The sequence below is a fragment of the Hemiscyllium ocellatum genome, chromosome 9, assembly GCF_020745735.1.
Source record: "Hemiscyllium ocellatum isolate sHemOce1 chromosome 9, sHemOce1.pat.X.cur, whole genome shotgun sequence".
In the NCBI taxonomy this organism is placed as follows: Eukaryota; Metazoa; Chordata; class Chondrichthyes; order Orectolobiformes; family Hemiscylliidae; genus Hemiscyllium; species Hemiscyllium ocellatum.
Window position 1 is genome coordinate 115,757,405 of NC_083409.1, and position 23,304 is coordinate 115,780,708.

A 23,304-nucleotide genomic window follows, 5' to 3' on the forward strand; every position below is an offset into this window, starting at 1 on the left:
TTTGGAAAGGGTTCAGAGGAGATTTACTAGGATGTTGCCGGGTGTGGAGGGAAGGCGGAGTGATTGAATGGTGGTTGAACTCGATGGGCCGAATGGCCTTACTTCCACTCCTATATCTTGTGGTCTTAAGGTCTTATGAGGAAAGGCTGAGGGCCTTGAGGCTCTTTTTGTTGGAGAGAAGAAGGTTGAGAGGTGACTTAGTAGAGACATAGAAGACAGGGTGGTGCAGAATGCTCTCAAGTGGGAGAGAGACCAGCAGTAGGTCATTGCCCACATTGGAACCAACGACATAGAAAGGGAAAAGGATGAGATTCTGAAGGGACAATACAAAGAGTTAGGCAGGAATTTACAAAGGAGGCTCTTGAGTATAGTAATATCTGGATTACTCCCGGTGCTACGAGCTAGTGAGGGCAGGAATAGGAGGATAGAGCAGGTGAATGCATGGCTGAGGAGCTGGTGTATGGGAGAAGGATTCACATTTTTGGATCATTAGAATCTCTTTTGGGGTAGAAGTGACCTGTACAAGAAGGACGGAGTCACCTAAATTGGAAGGGGACTAATATACTGGCAGGGAGATTTGTTAGAGCTGCTCAGAAGGATTTAAACTAGTAAGGGGGGGGGGGGGGGGGGGGACCCAGGGAGATAGTGAGGGAGATTAATCTGAGACTGGTACAGTTGAGAACAGAAGTGAGTCAAACAGTTAGGGCAGGCAGGGACAAGGTAGGACTAATAAATTAAACTGCATTTATTTCAGTGCAAGGGGCCTAACAGGGAAGGCAGATGAACTCAGGGCATGGTTAGGAACATGGGACTGGGATATCATAGCAATTACAGAAACATGGCTCAGGTATGGGCAGGACTGGCAGCTTAATATTCCAGGATACAAATGCTACAGGAAGGGTAGAAAGGGAGGTAAGAGAGGAGGGGGGAGTGGCATTTTTGATAAGAGATAGCATTACAGCTGTGCTGAGGGAGGATATTCCTGGAAATGCATCCAGGGAAGTTATTTGGGTGGAACTGAGAAGGAAAAAAGGGAGGATCACCTTATTGGAATTGTATTATAGACCCCCTAATAGTCAGAGGGAAACTGAGAAACAAATTTGTAAGGAGATCTCAGCTATCTGTAAGAATAATAGGGTAGTTATGGTAGGAGATTTTAACTTTCAAACATAGAATGGGACTGCCATGGTGTTAAAGGTTTAGATAGAGAAGAATTTGTTAAGCGTGTACAAGACAATTTTCTGATTCAGTATTAAGTTACAAATCACACAACACCAGGTTGCCTGTTTGTTAGAAAACTAGCCACCAGGATACATGAACATCAACTAGCCACAAAACAACATGACCCTCTCTCACTAGTATCCTTACATACAGACAAGACATTCATCCAAGGACAAACCAGACAGAGACACGCACGAGAATTCCTAGAAGCATGGCATTCCAACTGGAACTCGATCAACAAATACATTGACTTCGACCCCATTCACAAGCCCCTGAGAAAAAGAATAGGAAATAACATCACTATAGGAAATGACATCACTACAGGAAATTATATCGCCAACCCATAGTAACCCAAACATAGAAATAGAAAGCAGGAATAATCAGCAGTGCTTTGTCCAGAGGCACACTGACAATGTTACCGAGTATGGTGACGAAACGTCTGAAAATGAATCTTCCAACTCAGCGAGCAAACCTGCATCGAGCAGTAGGGATATACTTACGAGGGAAATCAGGAGGGCAAAATGGGGACATGAGAAAGCTTTGGCAAATAGTGTTAAGGAGAATCCAAAGGGCTTTTACAAATATATTATGGACAAAAGGGTAACTATGGAGAGAATAGGGCCTCTCAAAGATCAGCAAGGCAGCCTTTGTGTGGAGCCACAGGAGATGTGGGGAGATACTAAACAAATATTTTGCATCAGTATTTGCTTAGGTAAAGGACATGGAAGATATAGTATCTAGCGAAATAGGTGGTGACATCTTGAAAAACGTCCATATTACAGAGGAGGAAGTGCTGGATGTCTTGAAACGTATAAACGTGGATAAATCCCCAGAACCTGATCAGATGTACCCTAGAACTCTGTGGGAAGCTAGAGAAGTGATTGCTGGGCCTCTTGCTGAGATATTTGTATCATCGATAGTCACAGGTGAGGTGCCAGAAGACTGGAGGTTGGCTAACGTGGTACCACTGTTTAAGAAGGGCGATAAGGACAAGCCAGGGAACTGTAGACCGGTGAGGGCTCTATGCTCACCTTCCACCCTACCAACCTTCACATAAACCAAATCATCTGAGAACATTTCCGCCACCTCCAAACGGACCCCACCACCAGGGATATATTTCCCTCCCCATCCCTTTCCGCCTTCCGCAAAGACCATTCCCTCCTTTACCACCTGGTCAGGTCCATGCCCCGCAACAACCCATCCTCCCATTATGGCACCTTCCCTGGCCACTGCAGGAATTGCAAAACTTGTACCCACACCTCCTCCCTCACCTCCATCCTGGGCCCCAAAGGAGCCTTCCACATCCATCAAATTTTTACCTGCACATCCACCAATATCATTTATTGTATCCATTGCTCCCGATGCGGTCTCCTCTACCTTGGGGAGACTGGGCGCCTCCTAGCAGTGCGCTTTAAGGAACATCTCCAGGGCACCCTCAACAATCAACCACACCACTCTGTGGCCCAACAGCTCAACTCCCCCTCCCACTCTGCCGAGGACATGGAGGTCCTTGGCGTCTTTCACCGCCGCTCCCTCACCACCAGACGCCTGGAGGAAGGACGCCTCATCTTCCACCTCGGAACATTTCAACCCCAGGGTATCAATGTGGACTTCAACAGTTTCCTCATTTCCCCTTCCCTCACCTCACCCTAGTTCCAAACTTCCAGCTCAGCACTGTCCCCATGACCTGTCTTACCTGCCTATCTTCCTTTCCACCTATCCACTCCACCCTCCCCTCTGACCTATCACCTCCATCCCCACCCCCATTCACTTATTGTACTCTTTGCTACTTTTTCACCATCCCCACCCTCCTCTCATTTATCTCTCCACCCAGAAGGCTCTCTACCTCTATTCCCAATGAAGGGCTATTGCCCGAACCGTCGATTTTCCTGCTCCTCAGATGCTGCCTGAACTGCTGTGATTTTCCAGCACCACTCTAATCTAGACTCTGGTTTCCAGTATCTGCAGTCCTTGTTTTTAACTGTACATCAGTGAGCCTGATGTCATGATGGGCAAGTTGTTGGAGGGAATCCTGAGGGACAGGATGTACATGTATTTGGAATGGCAAGGACTGATTAGGGAGAGTCAACATGGCCTTGTGCATGGGAAATCATGTCTCACAAACTTGATTGAGTTTTTTGAAGAAGTAACAAAGAGGATTGATGAAGGCAAAGCAGTAGATGTGATCTATATGGACTTCAGTAAGGCGTACGACAAGGTTCCCATGGAGACTGGTTATCAATGTTGGATCTCACCGAATACAGGGAGAACTAGCCATTTGGATACAGAACTGGCTCAAAGGTAGAAGACAGAGGGTGGTGGAAGGTTGTTTTTCAGACTGGAGGCCTGTGACCAGTGGAGGGCCACAAGGATCGGTGCTGGGTCCTCTACTTTTTGTCATTTATATAAATGATTTGGATGTGAGCATTAGATGTACAGTTAGTAAGTTTGCAGATGACACCAAAATTGGAGATGTAGTGGACAGTGAAGAAGGTTACCTCAGATTATAATGGGATCTTGATCAGATGGGCCAATGGACTGAGAAGTGGCAGATGGAGTTTAATTCAGATAAATGTGAGGTGCTGCATTTTGGGAAAGCAAATCTTAGCAGGACTTATACACTTAATGGTAAGGTCCTAGGGAGTGTTGCTGAAAAAAGAGACCTTGGAGTGCAGGTTCATAACTCCTTGAAAGTGGAGTCGCAGGTAGATAGGATAGTGAAGAAGGTGTTTGATATGCTTTCCTTTACTGGCCAGAGCATTTACTACAGGAGTTGGGAGGTCATGTTGTGGCTGTACAGGACATTGGTCAGGCCACTGTTGGAATATTGTGTGCAATTCTGGTCTCCTTCCTATCGGAAAGATGAGGAACTTGAAATGGGTCAGAAAAGATTTATAAGGATGTTGCCAGGGTTGGAGGATTTGAGCGATAGGGAGAGGCTGAACAGGCTGGGGCTGTTTTCCCTGGAGCGTCGGAGGCTGAGGGGCAACCTTATAGAGGTTTATAAAATCATGAGGGGCATGGATAGGATAAATAGACAAGGTCTTTGCCCTGGGGTGGGAGAGTCCAGAACTAGAGGGCATAGGTTTAGGGAAAAGATATAAAAGAGACCTAAAGGGACAATGTTTTCACACAGAGGGTGGTGAATGTGTGGAATGGCTGCTAGAGGAAGTGATGGAGGCTGGTACAATTACAACATTGAATTCTCCACAAGGGTACACAGGAAAACAACACACACAGACCAAGTCCTAAACTATGAAAGTAACCACCCCAACATACACAAACAAAGCTGCATCAGGACACTATTCAAAAGAGCTACAACACACTGCAGTACACCAGAACTGCGAAAAGAGGAAGGGGAACACCTATACAAGGTATTCGCCAAAAACGGATACCCGCGCAACTTTATCAACAGATGCCTAAGAGATAGACCACGGAACGAGAACATGCTACAACCAAAAGGACTAGCCACACTACCATACATCAGGAGCGTTTCAGAACTGACAGCCAGACTACTGCGACCCTTAGGACTCATAACGGCACACAAACCAACAGCCACGCTCAGACAACAACTTACTAGAACAAAGGAGCCAATACCCAACATGAGCAAAACTAATGTAGTTTACAAAATACCATGCAAGGACTGCACAAAACACTATATAGGACAAACAGGAAGACAGCTAACAATCCGCATCCATGAACACCAACTAGCCACGAAAAGACACGACCAGCTATCCCTAGTAGCCACACACTCAGACAACAAGCAACATGAATTCGACTGGGAAAACACTACTATCATAGGGCAAGCCAGACAGAGAACAGCCAGGGAATTCCTAGAGGCATGGCATTCATCCACAAACTCCATCAACAAACACATCGACCTGGACCCAATATACCAACCACTACAGCGGACAGCTGAAACTGACACCCGGAAACGGCAAGGACAGACCACTATAAATACTGGAAGAAACATCAAAGAAGCGCTTCGCAGGAGGCTCCAGAGCACTGATGATGTCGCCTAGCCAGGGGACGAAACGTTTGCAACAAAAACTTCCAGCTCGGCGAACAGAACCACAACAACGAGCACCCGAGCTACAAATCTTCGCACAAACTTTGAACTTTCATGTCTCTGGCAGAGTGGGAGGGAAAGTTGAAATGGTTGGCCATAGGGTGGTGGGGTTGTTTAGTGTGTGTTTACTGGAGATGTTCTCTGAAACATGCAAGTCCTGGGCCTCCTAGCCACACCATGACTAGAGGAAGAACATCTCATCTTCCGCCTTGGGCCCCTCCAATCACACAGAATCAATGTCAATTTCTCATTTCCCCCCTCCCCCGCCCCACCCCCACTTTATCCCGATTCAACCCTCAAACTCGGCAACGCCCTCTTGAACTGTCCTACCTCCCATCTTCCTTCCCACCTATCCATTCCACCCTCCTCTCTGACCTATCACCATCATCCCCACCTCCATCCACTTATTGCATTCAAAGTTTGTGAGAAGATTTGTAGCTCGGGTGCTCGTTCTTGTGGTTCTGTTCGCCAAGCTGGGAATTTGTGTTGCAGATGTTTCGTCCCCTGTCTAGGTGACATCCTCAGTGCTTGGGAGCCTCCTGTGAAGCGCTTCTGTGATCTTTCCTCCAGCATTTGTAGTGATTTGTATCTGCCGCTCCCGGTTGTCTGTTCCAACTGTCCGCTGCAGTGGTCGTCCTGGAATGACAGTCATACTGGACAAAGCAGACTACATCCAAAAAGCACAACAACTACTTGCAGATACCTACACCTACCAAAAGAGGGAGTTTGACCCCACCCCACAGCTCACCAATAGGATAAACAACACACTGAGGAACCTACAAAAAACAGACAGATAACCAGGTTTGACCTACAGAGAATGAAACCTGAAAGCAACAACACTCCCAGATTCTATGGACTACCTAAAGTGCACAAACCAGACATCCCACTCAGACCCATTGTATAAGGGACACCAGGGACTCCATCACACAAACTGGCTAAAGAACTACAGCAGAAACTGAAACACCTGATCAGCGAATCCAGACACTCTGTACAGTCAACACAAAAATTCTTGGACATCATCAGAAATATACACATAGACAAGGAAGAAACTATGGTCTCATTCGATGTAACGGCACTGTTCACCTCTATCGACAAAACCCTAGCCAGAGAAACAATAGCCAACCTGCTGGACATACAGAACAGACAACAGGACGGGGAACCTATTAGCAAAGATGGCATATTCAAACTACTGGACCTGTGCCTCACAACACACTTCACATTCAACAACCAAATATATGAACAAATCAACGGCACACCCATGGGCTCACCCATCTCTAGAATCATAGCAGAAGCAGTAATGCAAAGATTAGAACAGTCTTACCACAAATTCAACCCAAACTCTGGGTCAGATACGTGGATGAAACCTTTGTAATCATTAAAACCACAGAAATAGAGAACACACACCGGATCATCAACGCCACACTCACAGGAATCCAATTCACGAGAGAGGAAGAAAAGGACAACCAGCTCCCATTCCTAGGCGTGATGGTACAGAGAACACCGAATGGAGAATTCACCACAATGGTATACAGGAAAGCCACACACACAGACCAAGTCCTAAACTACGAAAGCAACCACCCCAACACACACAAAAGAAGTTGCATCAAGACACTATTCAAAAGGGCCACAACACACTGCAGTCCACCAGAACTGCATAAAGAGGAAGAAGAACACCTATACAATGTATTCGCCAAAACCGGATACCTGCGCAATTTTATCAACAGATGCCTAAGGGAAAGACAACGGAACGAGGACATGCCACAACCCAAAGGACTAGCCACACTCCCATACATCAGGAACATTTCTGAACTGACAGCCAGACTGCAGCGACCACTAAGACTCATAACAGCACATAAACCAACAGCCACTCTCAGACAACAACTCACCAGAACGAAGGACCCAATACCCAGCATGAGCAAGACCAATGTAGTGAACAAAATCCCATGCAAGGACTGCACAAAACACTACATAGGACAAACAGGAAGACAGCTAACGATCCGCATCCATGAACACCAACTGGCCACGAAACAACACGGCCAGCTATCCTTAGTAGCCTCACATGCAGATGACAAGCAACATGAAATCGACTGAGACAACACTACTATTATAGGACAAGGCAAACAGAGAACACCCAGGGAATTCCTGGAGGCATGGCACTCATCACAGATTCAATCAATAAGCACATCGACCTGGACCCAATATACCGGCCACTGCAGCGGATAGCTGGAACTGACAACCGGAAGCGGCAGATTCAAACCACTACAAATGCTGGAGGAAAGATCACAGAAGCGCTTCACAGGAGGGTCCCAAGCACTGAGGATGTCACCTAGACAGGGGGCGAAACGTCTGCAACACAAATTCCCAGCTCGGCAAACAGAACCGCAACACCTATCACATTCTCAGCTGCCTTCCCCCAGGCCCACCCTCCTCCCATTTATCTCCCTTTGCCTGCTCCCCACCCCCCGCCCAGCCCATATTCCTGATGAAAGGCTTATGCTTGAAACATTGATTCTCATATTAGGAGCTGTTGAGGGTCTATACTTTATGATGTTTGGAAGGATAAGGGGGTGGAAAATCTGATTGAAACTTGTGGAATACTGAGAGGCTTCAATAGTGTGGACATGGAGAAGATGTTTCCTCCAGCAGAAGAGACTGGAACCTGAGGGCACAGCCTCAGGGTGAGGGGATGACCCTAAAGAACTGAGATGAGGAGGAATTTCTTCAGCCAGAAGGTGGTGAATCTGTGGAACTAATTTCTGCAGTGAGCTGTGGAGGCCAATCATTAAGACAGTGATAGATAGGTTCTTGATTAGTAAGAAGATCAAGGGTTACACAGAGAAGGCAGGAGAATGGGTTGAGAAAGATATCAGGTTCTAGATTAGAGTGGTGCTGGAAAAGCACAGCAGTTCAGGCAGCATCTGAGGAGCAGGAAAATCAATGTTTCGGGCAAAAGCCCTTCAGCTTTTTACCTGAGAAATATATCAGCCATGATTGGACAGCCTAATTCTGCTCCTATATCTTATGATCTTAAAACCTGAGGTACTGAACATAATTAATTCTCAACAAGTAGATTGGAATCAGAACTGAATATTTATAATCAATTCAGCAATTCAGCTTCATCCTGAGGAAATTGAATAGATGTGTGATGTCACCACATTTTATTCTTTATTTCTAGACCATTAGCCACAATGATTAATTTTAAAAGAAAACAAAAAGGAGACAGCAATCACCCCCACAGAGATCTGTCTTTAGTATTGTGTGCATTTGTGTGTCTGTGGAATTAAAAGGAATATTGTTTTAAGTTCAGACCATGGCTTGCAACTTGCTTTAAGAATATTTTTTGATTGAAAATAAACTAATAACTTTGAATTTGTTAAAGAAGTCTTGTGGATGTTTCTTTTATTCTGCATGATAAGACAAATTAATTCCAATCTTTATTCCTCCCAGCAAGGCTGTAACATCCTAACTACAGCAAACTCTTCCAAGTTAGTTCACATTGATCCAACTTGCTTCATTTTGTTTCCATAATACAGCAGCAAATGACAGCAGATGCTGGAATCTGTCCTGAAAACAATAGGTGCTGGCTGTCGCAGTGGGTCAGACAGCAGGATGCTGTCCATGGACGCTGTCGGGCCCTTTGTGATTTACACTATCCTTGTTTTCAGTTTTTTTGTTTCCAGTTGGTTTCACAATGACCTGAGCTCCTTCACACTCCTCTTCACGGTGATACAGTCATTTGGACTTGCTGCACTCTTCCTGTTCTTGGATATACCTCAGAGACCAGAATCCTGTCACTCATCACCCTTTATTTGCACATTTAACACTGACCCAGCTCCCTCACAGCCAGATCACAGAGTGAACAGAACCTCTGACACTCCAGATTTTATTTTTCAGTCAGGGCTTCTTGATCATATCAGACTACCCGTCCCATTCAGGGAACCCGTATTCGATGAAGTCCACCTGACTGACCTCATTATAATGACTATGCCTTATGTCCTAAGTTTTCTGCATACATTATGCCCAGTGAGATACAGTATCATTGGCATCACAGTCCTCAATTTATATGAATAAGCTAATGAGGGCCAGGAGTAGGCCATTTGGCCCTTCAAACCTGCCTACCATTCCAGAAGTTTACAACTAATCCAACTGCAGCTTCAACACCATATGACTGCCTACCCCTGATCACTTTCAATTGCCTTCTTCATCAAGAATTCATCTACCTTGGCCTTCCCTCCCCTCCACTGTTTCCTGGAGAAAAGAGTTTCAAAGACTCATGACTTTGAAAATACTTCTCCTCACATGTGTCTTCAGTGGGGAGCAGTATATCAATAGTCCGATGAGGGAGTGGGCCATATTGGACCTGGTACTGGGGAACAAGGCAGGCCAGGTGGTAGAAGTTGCGGTGGGAGATTTCTTTGGGAACAATGACCATAATTCTGAAAGTTTTAGAAATTTGGAGACAAAGAAGAGAGTAGTCCTAAGGGAAGAGTACTAACCTGGACCAAGGCCAATTATATCAAAATTAGGCAGGAGCTGGGAAATGTGGATTGGGTGCAGCTATTTGAAGGGAAATCCACATTTGAGATGTGGGAGGCTTTCAAAGATAGATTAAAGATAGTGCAGGATAGGCATGGCCCGTTGAAAGCAAAGGAAAGGAAAGGCAAGATTCATGAACTGTGGATGACAGGAGAAATCGTACGACTAGCCAAGAGGAAAAAGGAAGTGTACATAAGGTCCAGGCAGCTATGAACAGACAGGCCCTGGTAGAGGCAGGCATGGTAGATTCACTTAAGATGCGTCTGGACAGATGCATGAGTGGGTGGGGAGCAGAGGGATACAGATACTTAGGAATTGGCCGACAGGTTCAGACAGTACATTTGAATCAGCTCAGGCTTGGAGGACCGAAGGGCCTGTCCCTGGGCTGTAAGTTTTCTTTGTTCTTTGTTCTCTTTGTTCTTTATTAACCTGTGTCCCCTCGCTCTCGACTTTCCCACAAGGAGAAACATCCTCTCAGTATCCACCCTGACAAGGTCCCTCAGGAACTGATAGGTTTCAATAAGATCCCTCACATTCTTCATCACACCAATGGATACAGGTCCTCATTAGATAACCCCCTCACCTCAGGAATCTGCTCTGAATGTATTTATATTTCGAATCTTTACAAAGGAGGCCATGGAGTACACAGTACTCTAGGTGTGATCTTATCAATGTTTTGTGCAACTGCAGCAAAACATCCCTGACATGATATTCTGTTCCTCTTGGAATAACCAGCAATAACTAGCCAAGTTCCATTTGCCAACGGAGGCCCCTTGATCAGTGCCGTCCTAATCAGCCAACAATCTGTATATTGCTGTGTGACAAGGTATGCTTTCATCATGTGTTTGCAGGTTACAACAACCTCCAGTGATACATTGAGAGGGCTCAGCCAATCCCACCCAATCCGGTCCCTCAAGCTGATCTCAAATCATTGCAGCAGCTGCTTTTAAAAGTGACAGGAAAATCAATAGCGTAAACATAGCCAGAGCAGCTGCTGAGGAGACAGACTCCCTCAACATTCTGCTGGTTATCTACCTTTTATGTGCCAAATATTCCATTGTCATGTTGTAGGAGCGCAGAGCTGTGAGAAAATATCTTTGTCAAAACACAACACATTTGAGATTAATCAGTCTCATCAACAATCAGTGACTGTCCCAGTTGTACAGGCTGTCAGGTGAACAGATGTGGGGCGAGGTTTAAAACATTCTCAGTTGCTGCCTCTCGGCCTAAACATCCAGACAGTCTGCTGGCCTTTGTGGAGACAATTTCAGATCATTTCATCAGCATGAATGTGCAAGGACAGGGTGGCTCATATCTAAAGGCACAGAGATTGGAAAGTCCAATCTCACCCAGAGAAAGTTTGAGAATCTGCATTCAGTTTAACAGAATGAGATCAGGGACAATGGTCGTCAGTGAATGTGGAGAGACTGGAGAAGCTGAGACTGTTCTCCTGAGAGCAGAGAAGATTCCAGGGAGTTTAACTGAGGTGTTCAGAATCACTTAGAGAGTTTAATAAAGGATCAGGAATTATGCTGCAATGTAAGTCAGAAGAAGATATTTGAAAAAAGAAAAGCTTTTCTCATCATTACGTCCAGCCCATTATAACCTGACCATTATAACCTTGACCAGTACAACCTGACCATTACAACCAGACTAGTACAACCTGACCATTACACCCAGACCATTATAAAGCTGACCACTACTACCTGACCATTACAACCCAGACCATTATAACCCTGACCATTACAACCAGACCAGTACAACCTGACCAGTACAATCTGACCAGTACAACCCAGACCATTATAACGCTGACCAGTACAACCTGACCATTACAACCCAGACCATTATAATGCTGACCATTACAACCTGACCATTATAACACTGACCAGTACAACCTGACCATTACAACCCAGACCATTATAACCCTGCCCATTATAATGCTGACCATTATAACCCTGACCATTATAACCCTGACCATTACAACCCTGACCATTACAACCCTGACCATTATAATGCTGACCATTATAACCCTGACCATTATAACACTGACCATTATAACCCTGACCATTATAACGCTGACCATTATAACGCTGAACATTATAATGCTGACCATTATAACCCTGACCATTATAACCCTGATCATTATAACCCTGACCATTATAACACTGACCATTATAACGCTGACCATTATAACCCTGACCAGTATAACCCTGAACAAGTGACAGCTGGACTAGGGACAGCTCATCATATATTTCTGCTGTTAAGAAGGCATACAGTGTGTTAGGTTTTATTGGCAGAGGGATTGAGTTCTGGAGCCGGAATGTTATGCTCCAACTATACAAAAAGCTAGTGCAACCTCACTTGGAATATTGTGTACAGTTCTGGTTTCCCCAATTACAGGAAGGATGTGGAAACATTGGAAAAGGTGCAGAGGAGATTTACCAGGATGTTGCCTGGTCTGGAGGGAAGGTCTTATGAGGAAAGGCTGAGAGACTTGGGTCCGTTCTCATTGGAAAAGAAGAAGGCTAAGCAAAACATACAAGATGATTGGAGGATTAGATAGGGTGGACAGTGAGAATCCTTTTCCTAGGATGATGATGTCAGCGTGTACGAGGGGCATAACTACAAATTGAGGGGTGATAGATTTAAGACAGATGTCAGAGGCAGGTTTTTTACTCAGAGAGTGGTAAGGGTGTGGAATGCCCTACCTGCTAATGTAGTTAACTCAGCCACATTAGAGAGATTTAAACAATCCTTAGATAAACTCCTGGATGATTAATTCACAGGTCGGCACAACATCGAGGGCCGAAGGGCCTGTTCTGCGCTGTATTGTTGCATGCTCTATGTTTTATAACCTGGAATAAGTTAACAGTTGGACAAGGGATAGCTCATTATAACTCTGAACTAGTGAACACCTAGACTAGGGGCAGTGCAAGTTCAAATCCAGAAGGACAGAAAATAAATACCAGTTTATTCTGTGTGCAGATCACTAACAGAATCAGAACTTCGATAGTGATTCAGAAAGATACATTAGAAGCTACCTGGGCATGTAATATATTTTGAAAGTGGTTTCCAGGTTGTGGTGTCCTTAAGAAACAGACCACACTCCTTTGTAACAGTAATGAATACCAAGGAAATGGCAAAATGTCACCAAGGGTACAAAAATCTGATGAAGATGCAAGAAATATGTTGCAATTATAAAAGGTGTTCAAGGAAGTTATGAAAGCGCAGCAGTTACATTGACAATGATACCAACTGAACAACAAATAAGAACTTTCTCAAACATGTCATCGCCTTTCCACCTTTGAGGATCAAGAACTAATTTGCAACAGGGAAAACGAGACAAAGTCAGAAAAATGATAGAGACAAGGTGAACATTTATTTACTAGTTCAAATAGTTTAATCTGGGGGAAGGAATGAAAAGAAGACAAAAAGATCAAATTTAAAAAGTAAGCAGGGAGCATAAAGAAACACCAGAGGGCAAGGTTAGGGAAAGAGTAGGGCTCATTAGGACCCAAGGGGCAATCAGTGTGTGGAGACAGAGGACATTGGTCATGTCTTAAATGGGTATTTCACATCTGTCTTCACTCAGAAAGAGGGGGAGAATATAGGTACAGAATTGGGGAAGATGGATTGTGAGGTTCTTCAGCAGAGTAATATTGGGACTGAGGAGGTATTGGGTTTGAGAGTGGACAAATCTTCAGAACTGAGTGAGTTCTGTCACAGGATGCTGTGAGAGACAAGGGAAGAAATTACAGGGGCCTGATTCAAATTTATAATTAGAGTCATAGAGTCATAGAGATATACAGCACGGAAACAGACCCTTCGGTACAACCCGTCCATGCCAACCCGATATCCCAACCCAATCTAGTCCCACCTGCCAGCACCCGGCACATATCCCTCCAAACCCTTCCTATTCATATACCCATCCAAATGCCTCTTAAATGTTGCAATTGTATCAGCCTCCAACTCCTCTGGCTCCTGTGGCAGTCTATTCCGTACACGTACCACCCTCTGCATGAAAACACTGCCCCTTAGGTCTCTTTTATATCTTTCCCCTCTCACCCTAAACCTATGCCCTCTAGTTCTGGGCTCCCCGACCCCAGGGAAAAGACTTTGTCTATTTATCCTATCCATGCCCCTCATAATTTTGTAAACCTCTATAAGGTCACCCCTCAGCCTCCGATACTCCAGGGAAAATAGCCCCAGCCTGTTCAGCCCCTCCCTGTAGCTCAAATCCTCCAACCCTGGCAACATCCTTGTAAATCTTTTCTGAACCCTTTCAAGTTTCACAATATCTTTCCGATAGGAAGGAGACCAGAATTGCATACAATATTCCAACAGTAGTCTAACCAATGTCCTGTACAGCCACAACATGATCTCCCAACTCCTGTACTCAATACTCTGACCAATAAAGGAAAGCATACCAAACGCCTTCTTCGCTATCCTATCTACCTGCGACTTCACTTTCAAGGAGCTATGAGCCTGCACTCCAAGGTCTCTTTGTTCAGCAACACTCCCCCGGGCCTCCCCCACCTTAGTGTATAAGTCTTGCTAAGATTTGCTTTCCCAAAATGCAGCACCTCACATTTATCTGAATTAAACTCCACCTGCCACTTCTCAGCCCATTGGCCCATCTGTTCAAGATCCTGTTGTAATCTGAGGTAACCCTCTTCGCTGTCCACTACACCTCCAATTTTGGTGTCATCTGCAAACTTACTAACTGTACCTCTTATGCTTGCATCCAAATCATTTATGTAAATGACAAAAAGTCGAGGACCCAGCACCGATCCTTGTGGCACTCCACTGGTCACAGGCCTCCAGTCTGAAAAACAACCCTCCACCACCACCCTCTGTCTTCTACCTTTGAGCCAGTTCTGTATCCAAATGGCTAGTTCTCCCTGTATTCCATGAGATCTAACCTTGCTAATTAGTCTCTCATGGGGAACCTTGTCAAACGCCTTACTGAAGTCCATATAGATCACATCTACTGCTCTGCCCTCATCAATCTTCTTTGTTACTTCTTCAAAAAACTCAATCAAGTTTGTGAGACATGATTTCCCACGCACAAAGCCATGTTGACTATCCTGAATCAGTCCTTGCCTTTCCAAATACATGTATATCCTGTCCCTCAGGATTCCCTTCAATAACTTGCCCACCACTTACGCCAGGCTCACCGGTTTATAGTTCCCTGGCTTGTCTTTACTGCCTTTCTTAAACAGTGGCACCATGTTTGCCAACCTCCAGTCTTCCGGCACCATTTCAAGACATCCAGCACTTCCTCCTTTGTAATAATTTTCAAGATGTCACCATCTATTTCCCTACTGTCTATATCTTCCATATCCTTTTCCACAGTAAATACTGATGCAAAATATTCATTTAGTATCTCCCCCATTTTCTGTGGCTCCACACAAAGGCCGCCTTGCTGATCTTTGAGGGGCCCTATTCTCTCCCTAGTTACTCTATTGTCCTTAATATATTCGTAAATTAAGGATTGTCCTTAACTCCATTTGCCAAAGCTATCTCATGTCCCCGTTTTTGCCCTCCTGATTTCCCTCTTAAGTATACTCCTACTTTCTTTATATTCTTCTAAAGAATCACTCGATCTCTCCTGTCTGTACCTGACATATGCTTCCTTCTTTTTCTTAACCAAACCCTCAATTTCTTTTCTGGCCACAGGGGATGTGCCAGAGGACTAGGGGATTCAGGTTGTAAGTTTGTTCACTGAGCTGGAAGATGTCAAAGACATCTCTGAAATGACTACCAGACTACTCTGACCCCATGGCATCATGGTAGCCTACACATATCAACATATTTAAACAGCAGCTGATGAACCTAAAGGACCCTACACAAACAACCAGCAAAATGAATGTCATTTACAAAATACCATGCTAAGACTGTGACAAACACTACATCAGACAGAAGGCAGTAAACTAACCACCAGGATACACAAACACCAACTAGCCACCAAAAGACATGACCAACTATTAGTAATATCCTTACATAGAGGCTAAGAAGGACACCACCTCGACTGGGACAACACACCCATCCTAGGACAGGCTAAACAGAGACACATAGAACATAGAACAGTACAGCACAGAACAGGCCCTTCAGCCCACGATGTTGTGCCAATCATTGATCCTCATGTAAGGTCAACCTAATATTCGAACCCTCAAATTTATGTGACCATATGTCCAGCAGTCTCTTAAATATCCCCAATGACCTCGCTTCCACCACTGCTGCTGGCAACGCATTCCATGCTCTCACAACTCTGTGTAAAGATATGAGAATTCCTCAAACCAGAATACCATCAATAAACACATCGATTTGGACCCCATTTACCAACCTCTGAGAAAAAGAACCAGAAGTGACATCACCCACCACAACCCACCAAGAGACATAAACAGAAAGTGGGACAGAACACCAGTGTTTTACTGGAGACTCACTGATGATGTTACTTCGTACGGTGATGAAACAAATGAAAATAAACCTTCCAGCTCAGTGAGCTAACTTACAACCTGAACCTCAACCTGAGCTACAAATCTTTGCAAAAATTGCACACTGGAAAATGGATAACATACTTCCACTTTTCAAAAAGGGTGGTAGAGATGAACCAGTGAGTTCCAGACTGGTGAGCCTCACATCAGTGGGAGGGAACCATTGGAGAAAATTCTGAAGGAGAGAATTTCCCCATATTTAGAGATTTTATTCAGAGATAACCAGCAAGGCTTTGTCAGAGGGCGATCATATCTAAAATATCTGCTGAAATGTTTTAAGATGGTGATCAGATTGGTGGAGATCAGGAATGCAGTGGGTGGAACTTATGTGGATTTCAGCAGAGCCTTTGAAGGTCCTACATGGGAAACTGATAAATAAAATAAAATTGCGTGGGATCTAGGATAACTTGGCAAGTTGGATCTAAAATTGTCTCACTGACACGAGACACAGGATAATGATAGGTAACTTGTTTGTGTGACTGAAGCTCAATGTGCAGTGGTATATCACAGGGATCAGTGCTGGTTATGTGATTACAGTCACACAGGCTCTTCGGCCCACCATGTCTATGCTAACCAACAAATATTAAACTACACTAATCCCATTTACCTGCACTGGTCCATAGCACTTTAAATGCCCAACAACTTGCCTTGGATCCCATGGGCTCTTACCTTTCAGACCAGCCTTCCATGTGGGATCTTGTTAAAGGCCTTTACTGAACTCCATGTAAACCACACCAACAGCACTGCCCTCATCAATATATTTAGTCACCTTTTCTAAAATCTCATTTAAATTAGTCACACAGAATCTCCCTCGAACAAATCCATGATGACTATCCCTGATCAATCCCGCCTTTCAAAGTATTGATTAATCCCGATCCTTAGAAGTTTTTGGAAAAAGGAAGGAAAGTCAAGTTGAGAATGATGGGATCAGCAATGATCTCATTGAAAGATAGAGCAGACTCGATGGGCTGAATGGAGCAATTCTGATCTGGCATCTTATGACCCTATGGTGTAACATGGAACAATGTCTGCAAAAGGGATACAGTTTGACCCCACCACCCATCTTGTTTTTCAGGGAACTGTGCTGATGGCAGCTGGGATCCTTGGGTGTGAAGGAGCTGGCATCAGAATTCCCACTTGGAAATGCAACATCAGTACAAACTGGAAAAAACGTACAAGTGGACTGGCAACTTTCTATCCAGAATATTCCATTGCTGTTGCCATTGCTATTCTTACTGTTAAATGTGTAAACCCTTAACCCCTAATTAAACCCCTAATTTCCCCCAATCTCTGAACGAAGAGGTTTCTCCTGAATTTCTGATTGGATTGATCAGTGACTGTCTTACACTGTCATACAGAGGGAGTGGTACACAGAAAGTTCTTAAATGGAACTTGAAACCATGAGCTTGTGTCTGGAGATAACTAATGGCTCAGACTATGACTGTAGGTCAGTGTTGGTCTATTGTTAACACTTCGCACTGTCATTTCTGCTGCACTGAGTCAGAACGATTGCAGGGAGGGATACAGAAAAATCCAGGTCTTTGATGCAGGAAAATTGATGCTATTTCGGAAGGTTTTGTCTGTCAGTATATTCAGCCTCAGCCTGTAGTTTAACAGAGTGCCTGAGGCAAGGTACAGACATAGATGGATAGCTTCCCCGGAGTCGGGTGATAGTCATCACCGGGGATGGAAAGTGAAGGCCTTCCAAGTTGATGTTAATCTGATTTGAAGTTTACTGCTCATGAAACCTCCAATCATCAAATCAGACCATCACTGAATGTTGCCTTCAGGGTTCCGTGGAATTATCAGAGTAGTTCAGGAGGAAAACAGTCAGTCCCCTTTGCCTGAGACAGCTCTTTAAAAGATTTCTTCAATTGGTGTCACTTTTCCCCTTGGGTCTGAAAATGTTTCTCATTTCAAAGGTTTCTCTAATTCTGTTTAAAGCTATGGCACAATCTGCTTGAAAGAAATTACCGAGGATCAGATCTTTTGGCCTTTAGAGCATTCCACCCCCAATCCATCCCCCAACCCTACAACTAACCCACCCACAACCCTGTGAATTGCTGATCCGTTATTGACCATTCTTCGTGAGCTCTGGAATCCTGTGCTTAAACTCTTCCTCTATTTCCCTTTATAGCATCATATCCCCGATAGTCTTTGCCATTGATGTAGATTTCAGCCTTAATGTCTGGTTTAGTGACTTAATGCAAAGGTTTGTCTCAATTCACTTGTGTGACGCTTCTTGGAACACTTTACCATGTTACGGGTGTCATAAAAAGATGAGGGGTTGGGGTTGGAGTTGGAGTTGGAGTTGGCGTTGGCGTTGGCGTTGGCGTTGGCGTTGGAGTTGGAGTTGGAGTTGGAGTTGGAGTTGGAGTTGGAGTTGGAGTTGGAGTTGGAGTTGGAGTTGTTCGAGTTTGTGTTGGTGTTGGTGTTGGTGTTGTTGGTGTTGGTGTTGGTGTTGTTGGTGTTGGTGTTGGTGTTGTTGGTGTTGATGTTGATGTTGTTGGTGGTGTTGTTGTTGTTGATGTTGGTGGTGTTGGTGTTGGTGGTATTGGTGTTGGTGGTGATGATTTTGGTGTTGGTGTTGGTGTTGTTGTTGGTGGTATTGATGTTGTTGATGTTGTTGGTGTTGGTGTTGTTGGTATTGGTGTTGGTGATGTTGGTGTTGGTGTTGATGGTGTTGGTGTTGTTGGTGGTGTTGATGTTGGTGTTGATGTTGGTGTTGGTGTTGGTGTTGGTGTTGGTTTTGTTGGTGTTGGTGTTGGGTTGGTGTTGTTGGTGTTGGTGTTGGTGTTGGGTTGGTGTTGGTTTTGGTGCTGGTGTTGGTGTTGTTGGTGTTGGTGTTGGTTTTGTTGGTGTTGATGTTGATGGTGTTGGTGTTGGTGTTGTTGGTGTTGGTCCTGTTTGTGTTGGTGGTGTTCGAGTTTGTGTTGGTGTTGGTGTTGTTGGTGCTGGTGTTGGTATTGGTGTTGGTGTTGTTGGTGTTGGTGTTGGTGTTGTTGGTGTTGATGTTGATGTTGTTGGTGATGGTGGTGTTGATGTTGGTGGTGATGTTGGTAGTGATGATGATGTTGGTTGTGATGATGTTGGTGTTGTTGATGTTGATGTTGTTGGTGATGTTGGTAGTGATGATGATGTTGGTTGTGATGTTATTGGTGTTGTTGATGTTGTTGGTGTTGGTCTTGTTGGTGTTGGTGTTGGTGGTGATGATGTTGGTGTTGTTGGTGTCGATGTTATTGGTGTTGTTGATGTTGTTGGTGTTGGTGTTGTTGGTGGTGTTGATGTTGTTGGTGTTGTTGGTGTTGGTGTTGTTGGTGTTGGTGTTGGTGTTGGCATTGGTGTTGTTGGTGTTGGTGTTGTTGGTGTTGGTGTTGTTGGCGTTGGTGTCGGTGTTGTTGGCGTTGGTGTTGTTGGCGTTGGTGTTGGTGTTGATGGTGTTGGTGTTGGTGTTGATGGTGTTGGGGTTGATGGTGTTGGGGTTGGTGTTGGTGTTGATGGTGTTGGGGTTGATGGTGTTGGGGTTGATGGTGTTGGGGTTGATGGTGTTGGTGTTGGGGTTGATGTTGGTGTTGGTGTTGCTGGTGTTGGTGTTGGTGTTGATGGTGTTGGTGTTGATGGTGTTGGTGTTGATGGTGCTGGGGTTGATGGTGTTGGGGATGGTGTTGTTGGTGTTGGGGTTGGTGTTGGTGTTAATGGTGTTGGTGTTCTTGGTGTTGGTGTTGGGGTTGGGGTTGGTGTTGTTGGTGTTGGTGTTGTTCGAGTTTGTGTTGGTGTTGGGATTGGCGTTGGTGTTGTTGGTGTTGTTGGTGTTGGTGGTGTTGGTGTTGTTGGTGTTGGTGTTGGTGTTGGTGTTGTTGGTGTTGGTGTTGTTGGTGTTGATGTTGTTGGTGTTGGTGTTGGTGTTGTTGGTGTTGGTGTTGTTGGCGTTGGTGTCGGTGTTGTTGGTGTTGGTGTTGTTGGCGTTGGTGTTGGCGTTGGTGTTGGTGTTGGTGTTGGTGTTGATGGTGTTGGGGTTGGTGTTGTTGGTGTTGGGGTTGATGTTGGTGTTGGTGTTGGTGTTGTTGGTGTTGGTGTTGATGGTGCTGGGGTTGATGGTGTTGGGGATGGTGTTGTTGGTGTTGGGGTTGGTGTTGGTGTTAATGGTATTGGTGTTGTTGGTGTTGGTGTTGGGGTTGGGGTTGGTGTTGTTGGTGTTGGTGTTGTTCAAGTTTGTGTTGGTGTTGGGATTGGCGTTGGTGCTGTTGGTGTTGGTGTTGTTGGTGTTGTTGGTGTGGTTGATGTTGGTGTTGATGTTGTTGGTGTTGGTGATGGTGTTGTTGGTGTTGGTGTTGTTTGTGTTGGTGTTGTTGGTGTTGATGTTGGTGTTGGTGTTGGTGTTGGTGTTGGTGGTGTTGGTGTTGGTGTTGGTGTTGTTGTTGGTGTTGCTGTTGGTGTTGGTGGTGTTGGTGGTGTTGGTGTTGTTGGTGTTGTTGGCGTTGGTGTTGGTGTTGATGGTGTTGGTGTTGGTGTAGGGGTTGATGGTGTTGGGGTTGATGGTGTTGGGGTTGGTGTTGGTGTTAATGGTGTTGGTGTTGTTGGTGTTGGGGTTGGGGTTGGTGTTGGTGTTGGTGTTGTTCGAGTTTGTGTTGGTTTTGGGATTGGCATTGGTGTTGTTGGTGTTGGTGTTGTTGGTGTTGGTGTTGTTGGTGTTGGTGTTGGTGTTGTTGGTGTTGGCATTGGTTTTGGTGTTGTTGATGTTGGTGTTGATGGTGTTGGCATTGGTTTTGGTGTTGTTGATGTTGGTGTTGATGGTGTTGATGTTGGTGTTGGTGTTGGTGTTGGTGTTGATGGTGTTGGGGTTGATGGTGTTGGGGTTGGTGTTGGTGTTAATGCTGTTGGTGTTGTTGGGGTTGGTGTTGGGGTTGGTGTTGTTGGTGTTGGTGTTGTTCGAGTTTGTGTTGGTGTTGGGATTGGCGTTGGTGTTGTTGGTGTTGGTGTTGTTTGTGTTGGTGTTGTTGGTGTTGTTGGTGTTGGTGTTGTTGGTGTTGGTGGTGTTGGTGTTGGTGGTGTTGGTGTTGGTGGTGTTGTTGGTGTTGGTGTTGGTGTTGGTATTGTTGGTGTTGGTGTTGTTGGTGTTGGTGTTGTTGGTGTTGGTGTTGGTGTTGTTGGTGGTGTTGGTGTTGATGTTGGTGTTGGTGTTGTTTGTGTTGGTGTTGTTGGTGTTGTTGGTGTTGGTGTTGGTGTTGGTGTTGTTGGTGTTGGTGGTGTTGGTGTTGGTGGTGTTGGTGTTGGTGGTGTTGTTGGTGTTGGTGTTGGTGTTGGTATTGTTGGTGTTGGTGTTGTTGGTGTTGGTGTTGTTGGTGTTGGTGTTGGTGTTGTTGGTGGTGTTGGTGTTGATGTTGGTGTTGTTGATGTTGGTGTTGGTGGTGTTGGTGTTGGTGGTGTTGATGATGGTGGTGTTGATGTGGGTGGTGATGATGTTGGTGTTGGTGTTGATGTTATTGGTGTGGTTGATGTTGGTGTTGGAGTCGTTGGTGTTGGTGTTGATGGCGTTGGTGTCGATGGTGTTGGGGTTGATGGTGTTGGGGTTGGTGTTGTTGGTGTTACGGTTGGTGTTGGTGTTAATGATGTTGGTGTTGTTGGTGCTGGAGTTGGGGTTGTTGGTGTTGGTGTTGTTCGAGTTTGTGTTGGTGTTGGGATTGGCGTTGGTGCTGTTGGTGTTGGTGGTGTTGATGTTGTTGGTGTTGGTGTTGGTAGTGTTGGTGTTGTTGGTCTTGGTGTTGGTAGTGTTGGTGTTGTTGGTCTTGGTGTTGGTGTTGTTGGTATTGGTGTTGGTGGGGTTGGTGTTGGTGTTGGTGTTGGTGTTGTTGATGTTGGTGTTGATGGTGTTGGTGTTGGTGTTGGTGTTGGTGTTGATGGTGTTGATGGTGTTGGTGTTGGTGGTGTTGGGGTTGATGGTGTTGGGGTTGGTGTTGTTGGTGTTGGGGTTGGTGTTGGTGTTAATGGTGTTGGTGTTGTTGGTGTTGGTGTTGTTCGAATTTGTATTGGTGTTGGGATTGGTGTTGGTGTTGTTGGTGTTGGTGTTGTTCGAATTTGTATTGGTGTTGGGATTGGTGTTGGTGTTGTTGGTGTTGGTGTTGTTGGTGTTGTTGGTGTTGTTGGTGTTGGTGTTGGTGGTGTTGGTGTTGTTGGTGTTGGTGTTGGTGTTGGTGGTGTTGGTGTTGGTGTTGGTGTTGTTGGTGTTGGTGTTGTTGGGGTTGGTGTTGTTGGTGTTGGTGTTGTTGGTGTTGGTGTTGTTGGTGTTGGTGATGGTGTTGGTATTGGCGTTGGTGTTGTTGGTGTTGGTTTTGGTGTTGATGTTGATGTTGTTGGTTGTGTTGTTGGTGTTGGTGTTGTTGATGTTGGTGTTGTTGATGTTGGTGTAGGTGTTGTTGGTGTTGATGTTGTTGGTGTTGTTGGTGTTGGTGTTGATGTTATTGGTGTTGTTGGTGTTGGTGTTGGTGGTGCTGTTGGTGGTGGTGTTGGTGTTGTTGGTGTTGGTGTTGATGGTGTTGGTGCTGGTGTTGGTGGTGTTGGTGTTGGTGTTGATGGTTTGGTGTTGGTGTTGATGTTGATGGTGTTGGTGTTGGTGTTGGTGTTGGTATTGTTGGTGTTGGTGTTGGTGGTGTTGGTGTTGGTGTTGTTGGTGTTGGTGGTGTTGATGGTGTTGGTGTTAATGGTGTTGGGGTTGGGGTTGGTGTTGTTGGTGTTGGTGTTGTTGGTGTTGGTGTTGGTGGTGTTGTTGTTGGTGTTGTTGGTGTTGGTGTTGGTGTTGGTGGTGTTGGTGTTGATGGTGTTGGTGTTGTTGGTGTTGGAGTTGGTGTTGTTGGTGTTGGTGTTGATGGAGTTGTTGGTGTTGTTGTTGGTGTTGGTGTTGGTGTTGTTGGTGTTGGTGTTGGTGTTGGTGTTGTTGGTGTTGGTGTTGGTGTTGTTGGTGTTGGTGTTGGTGTTGATGTTGAT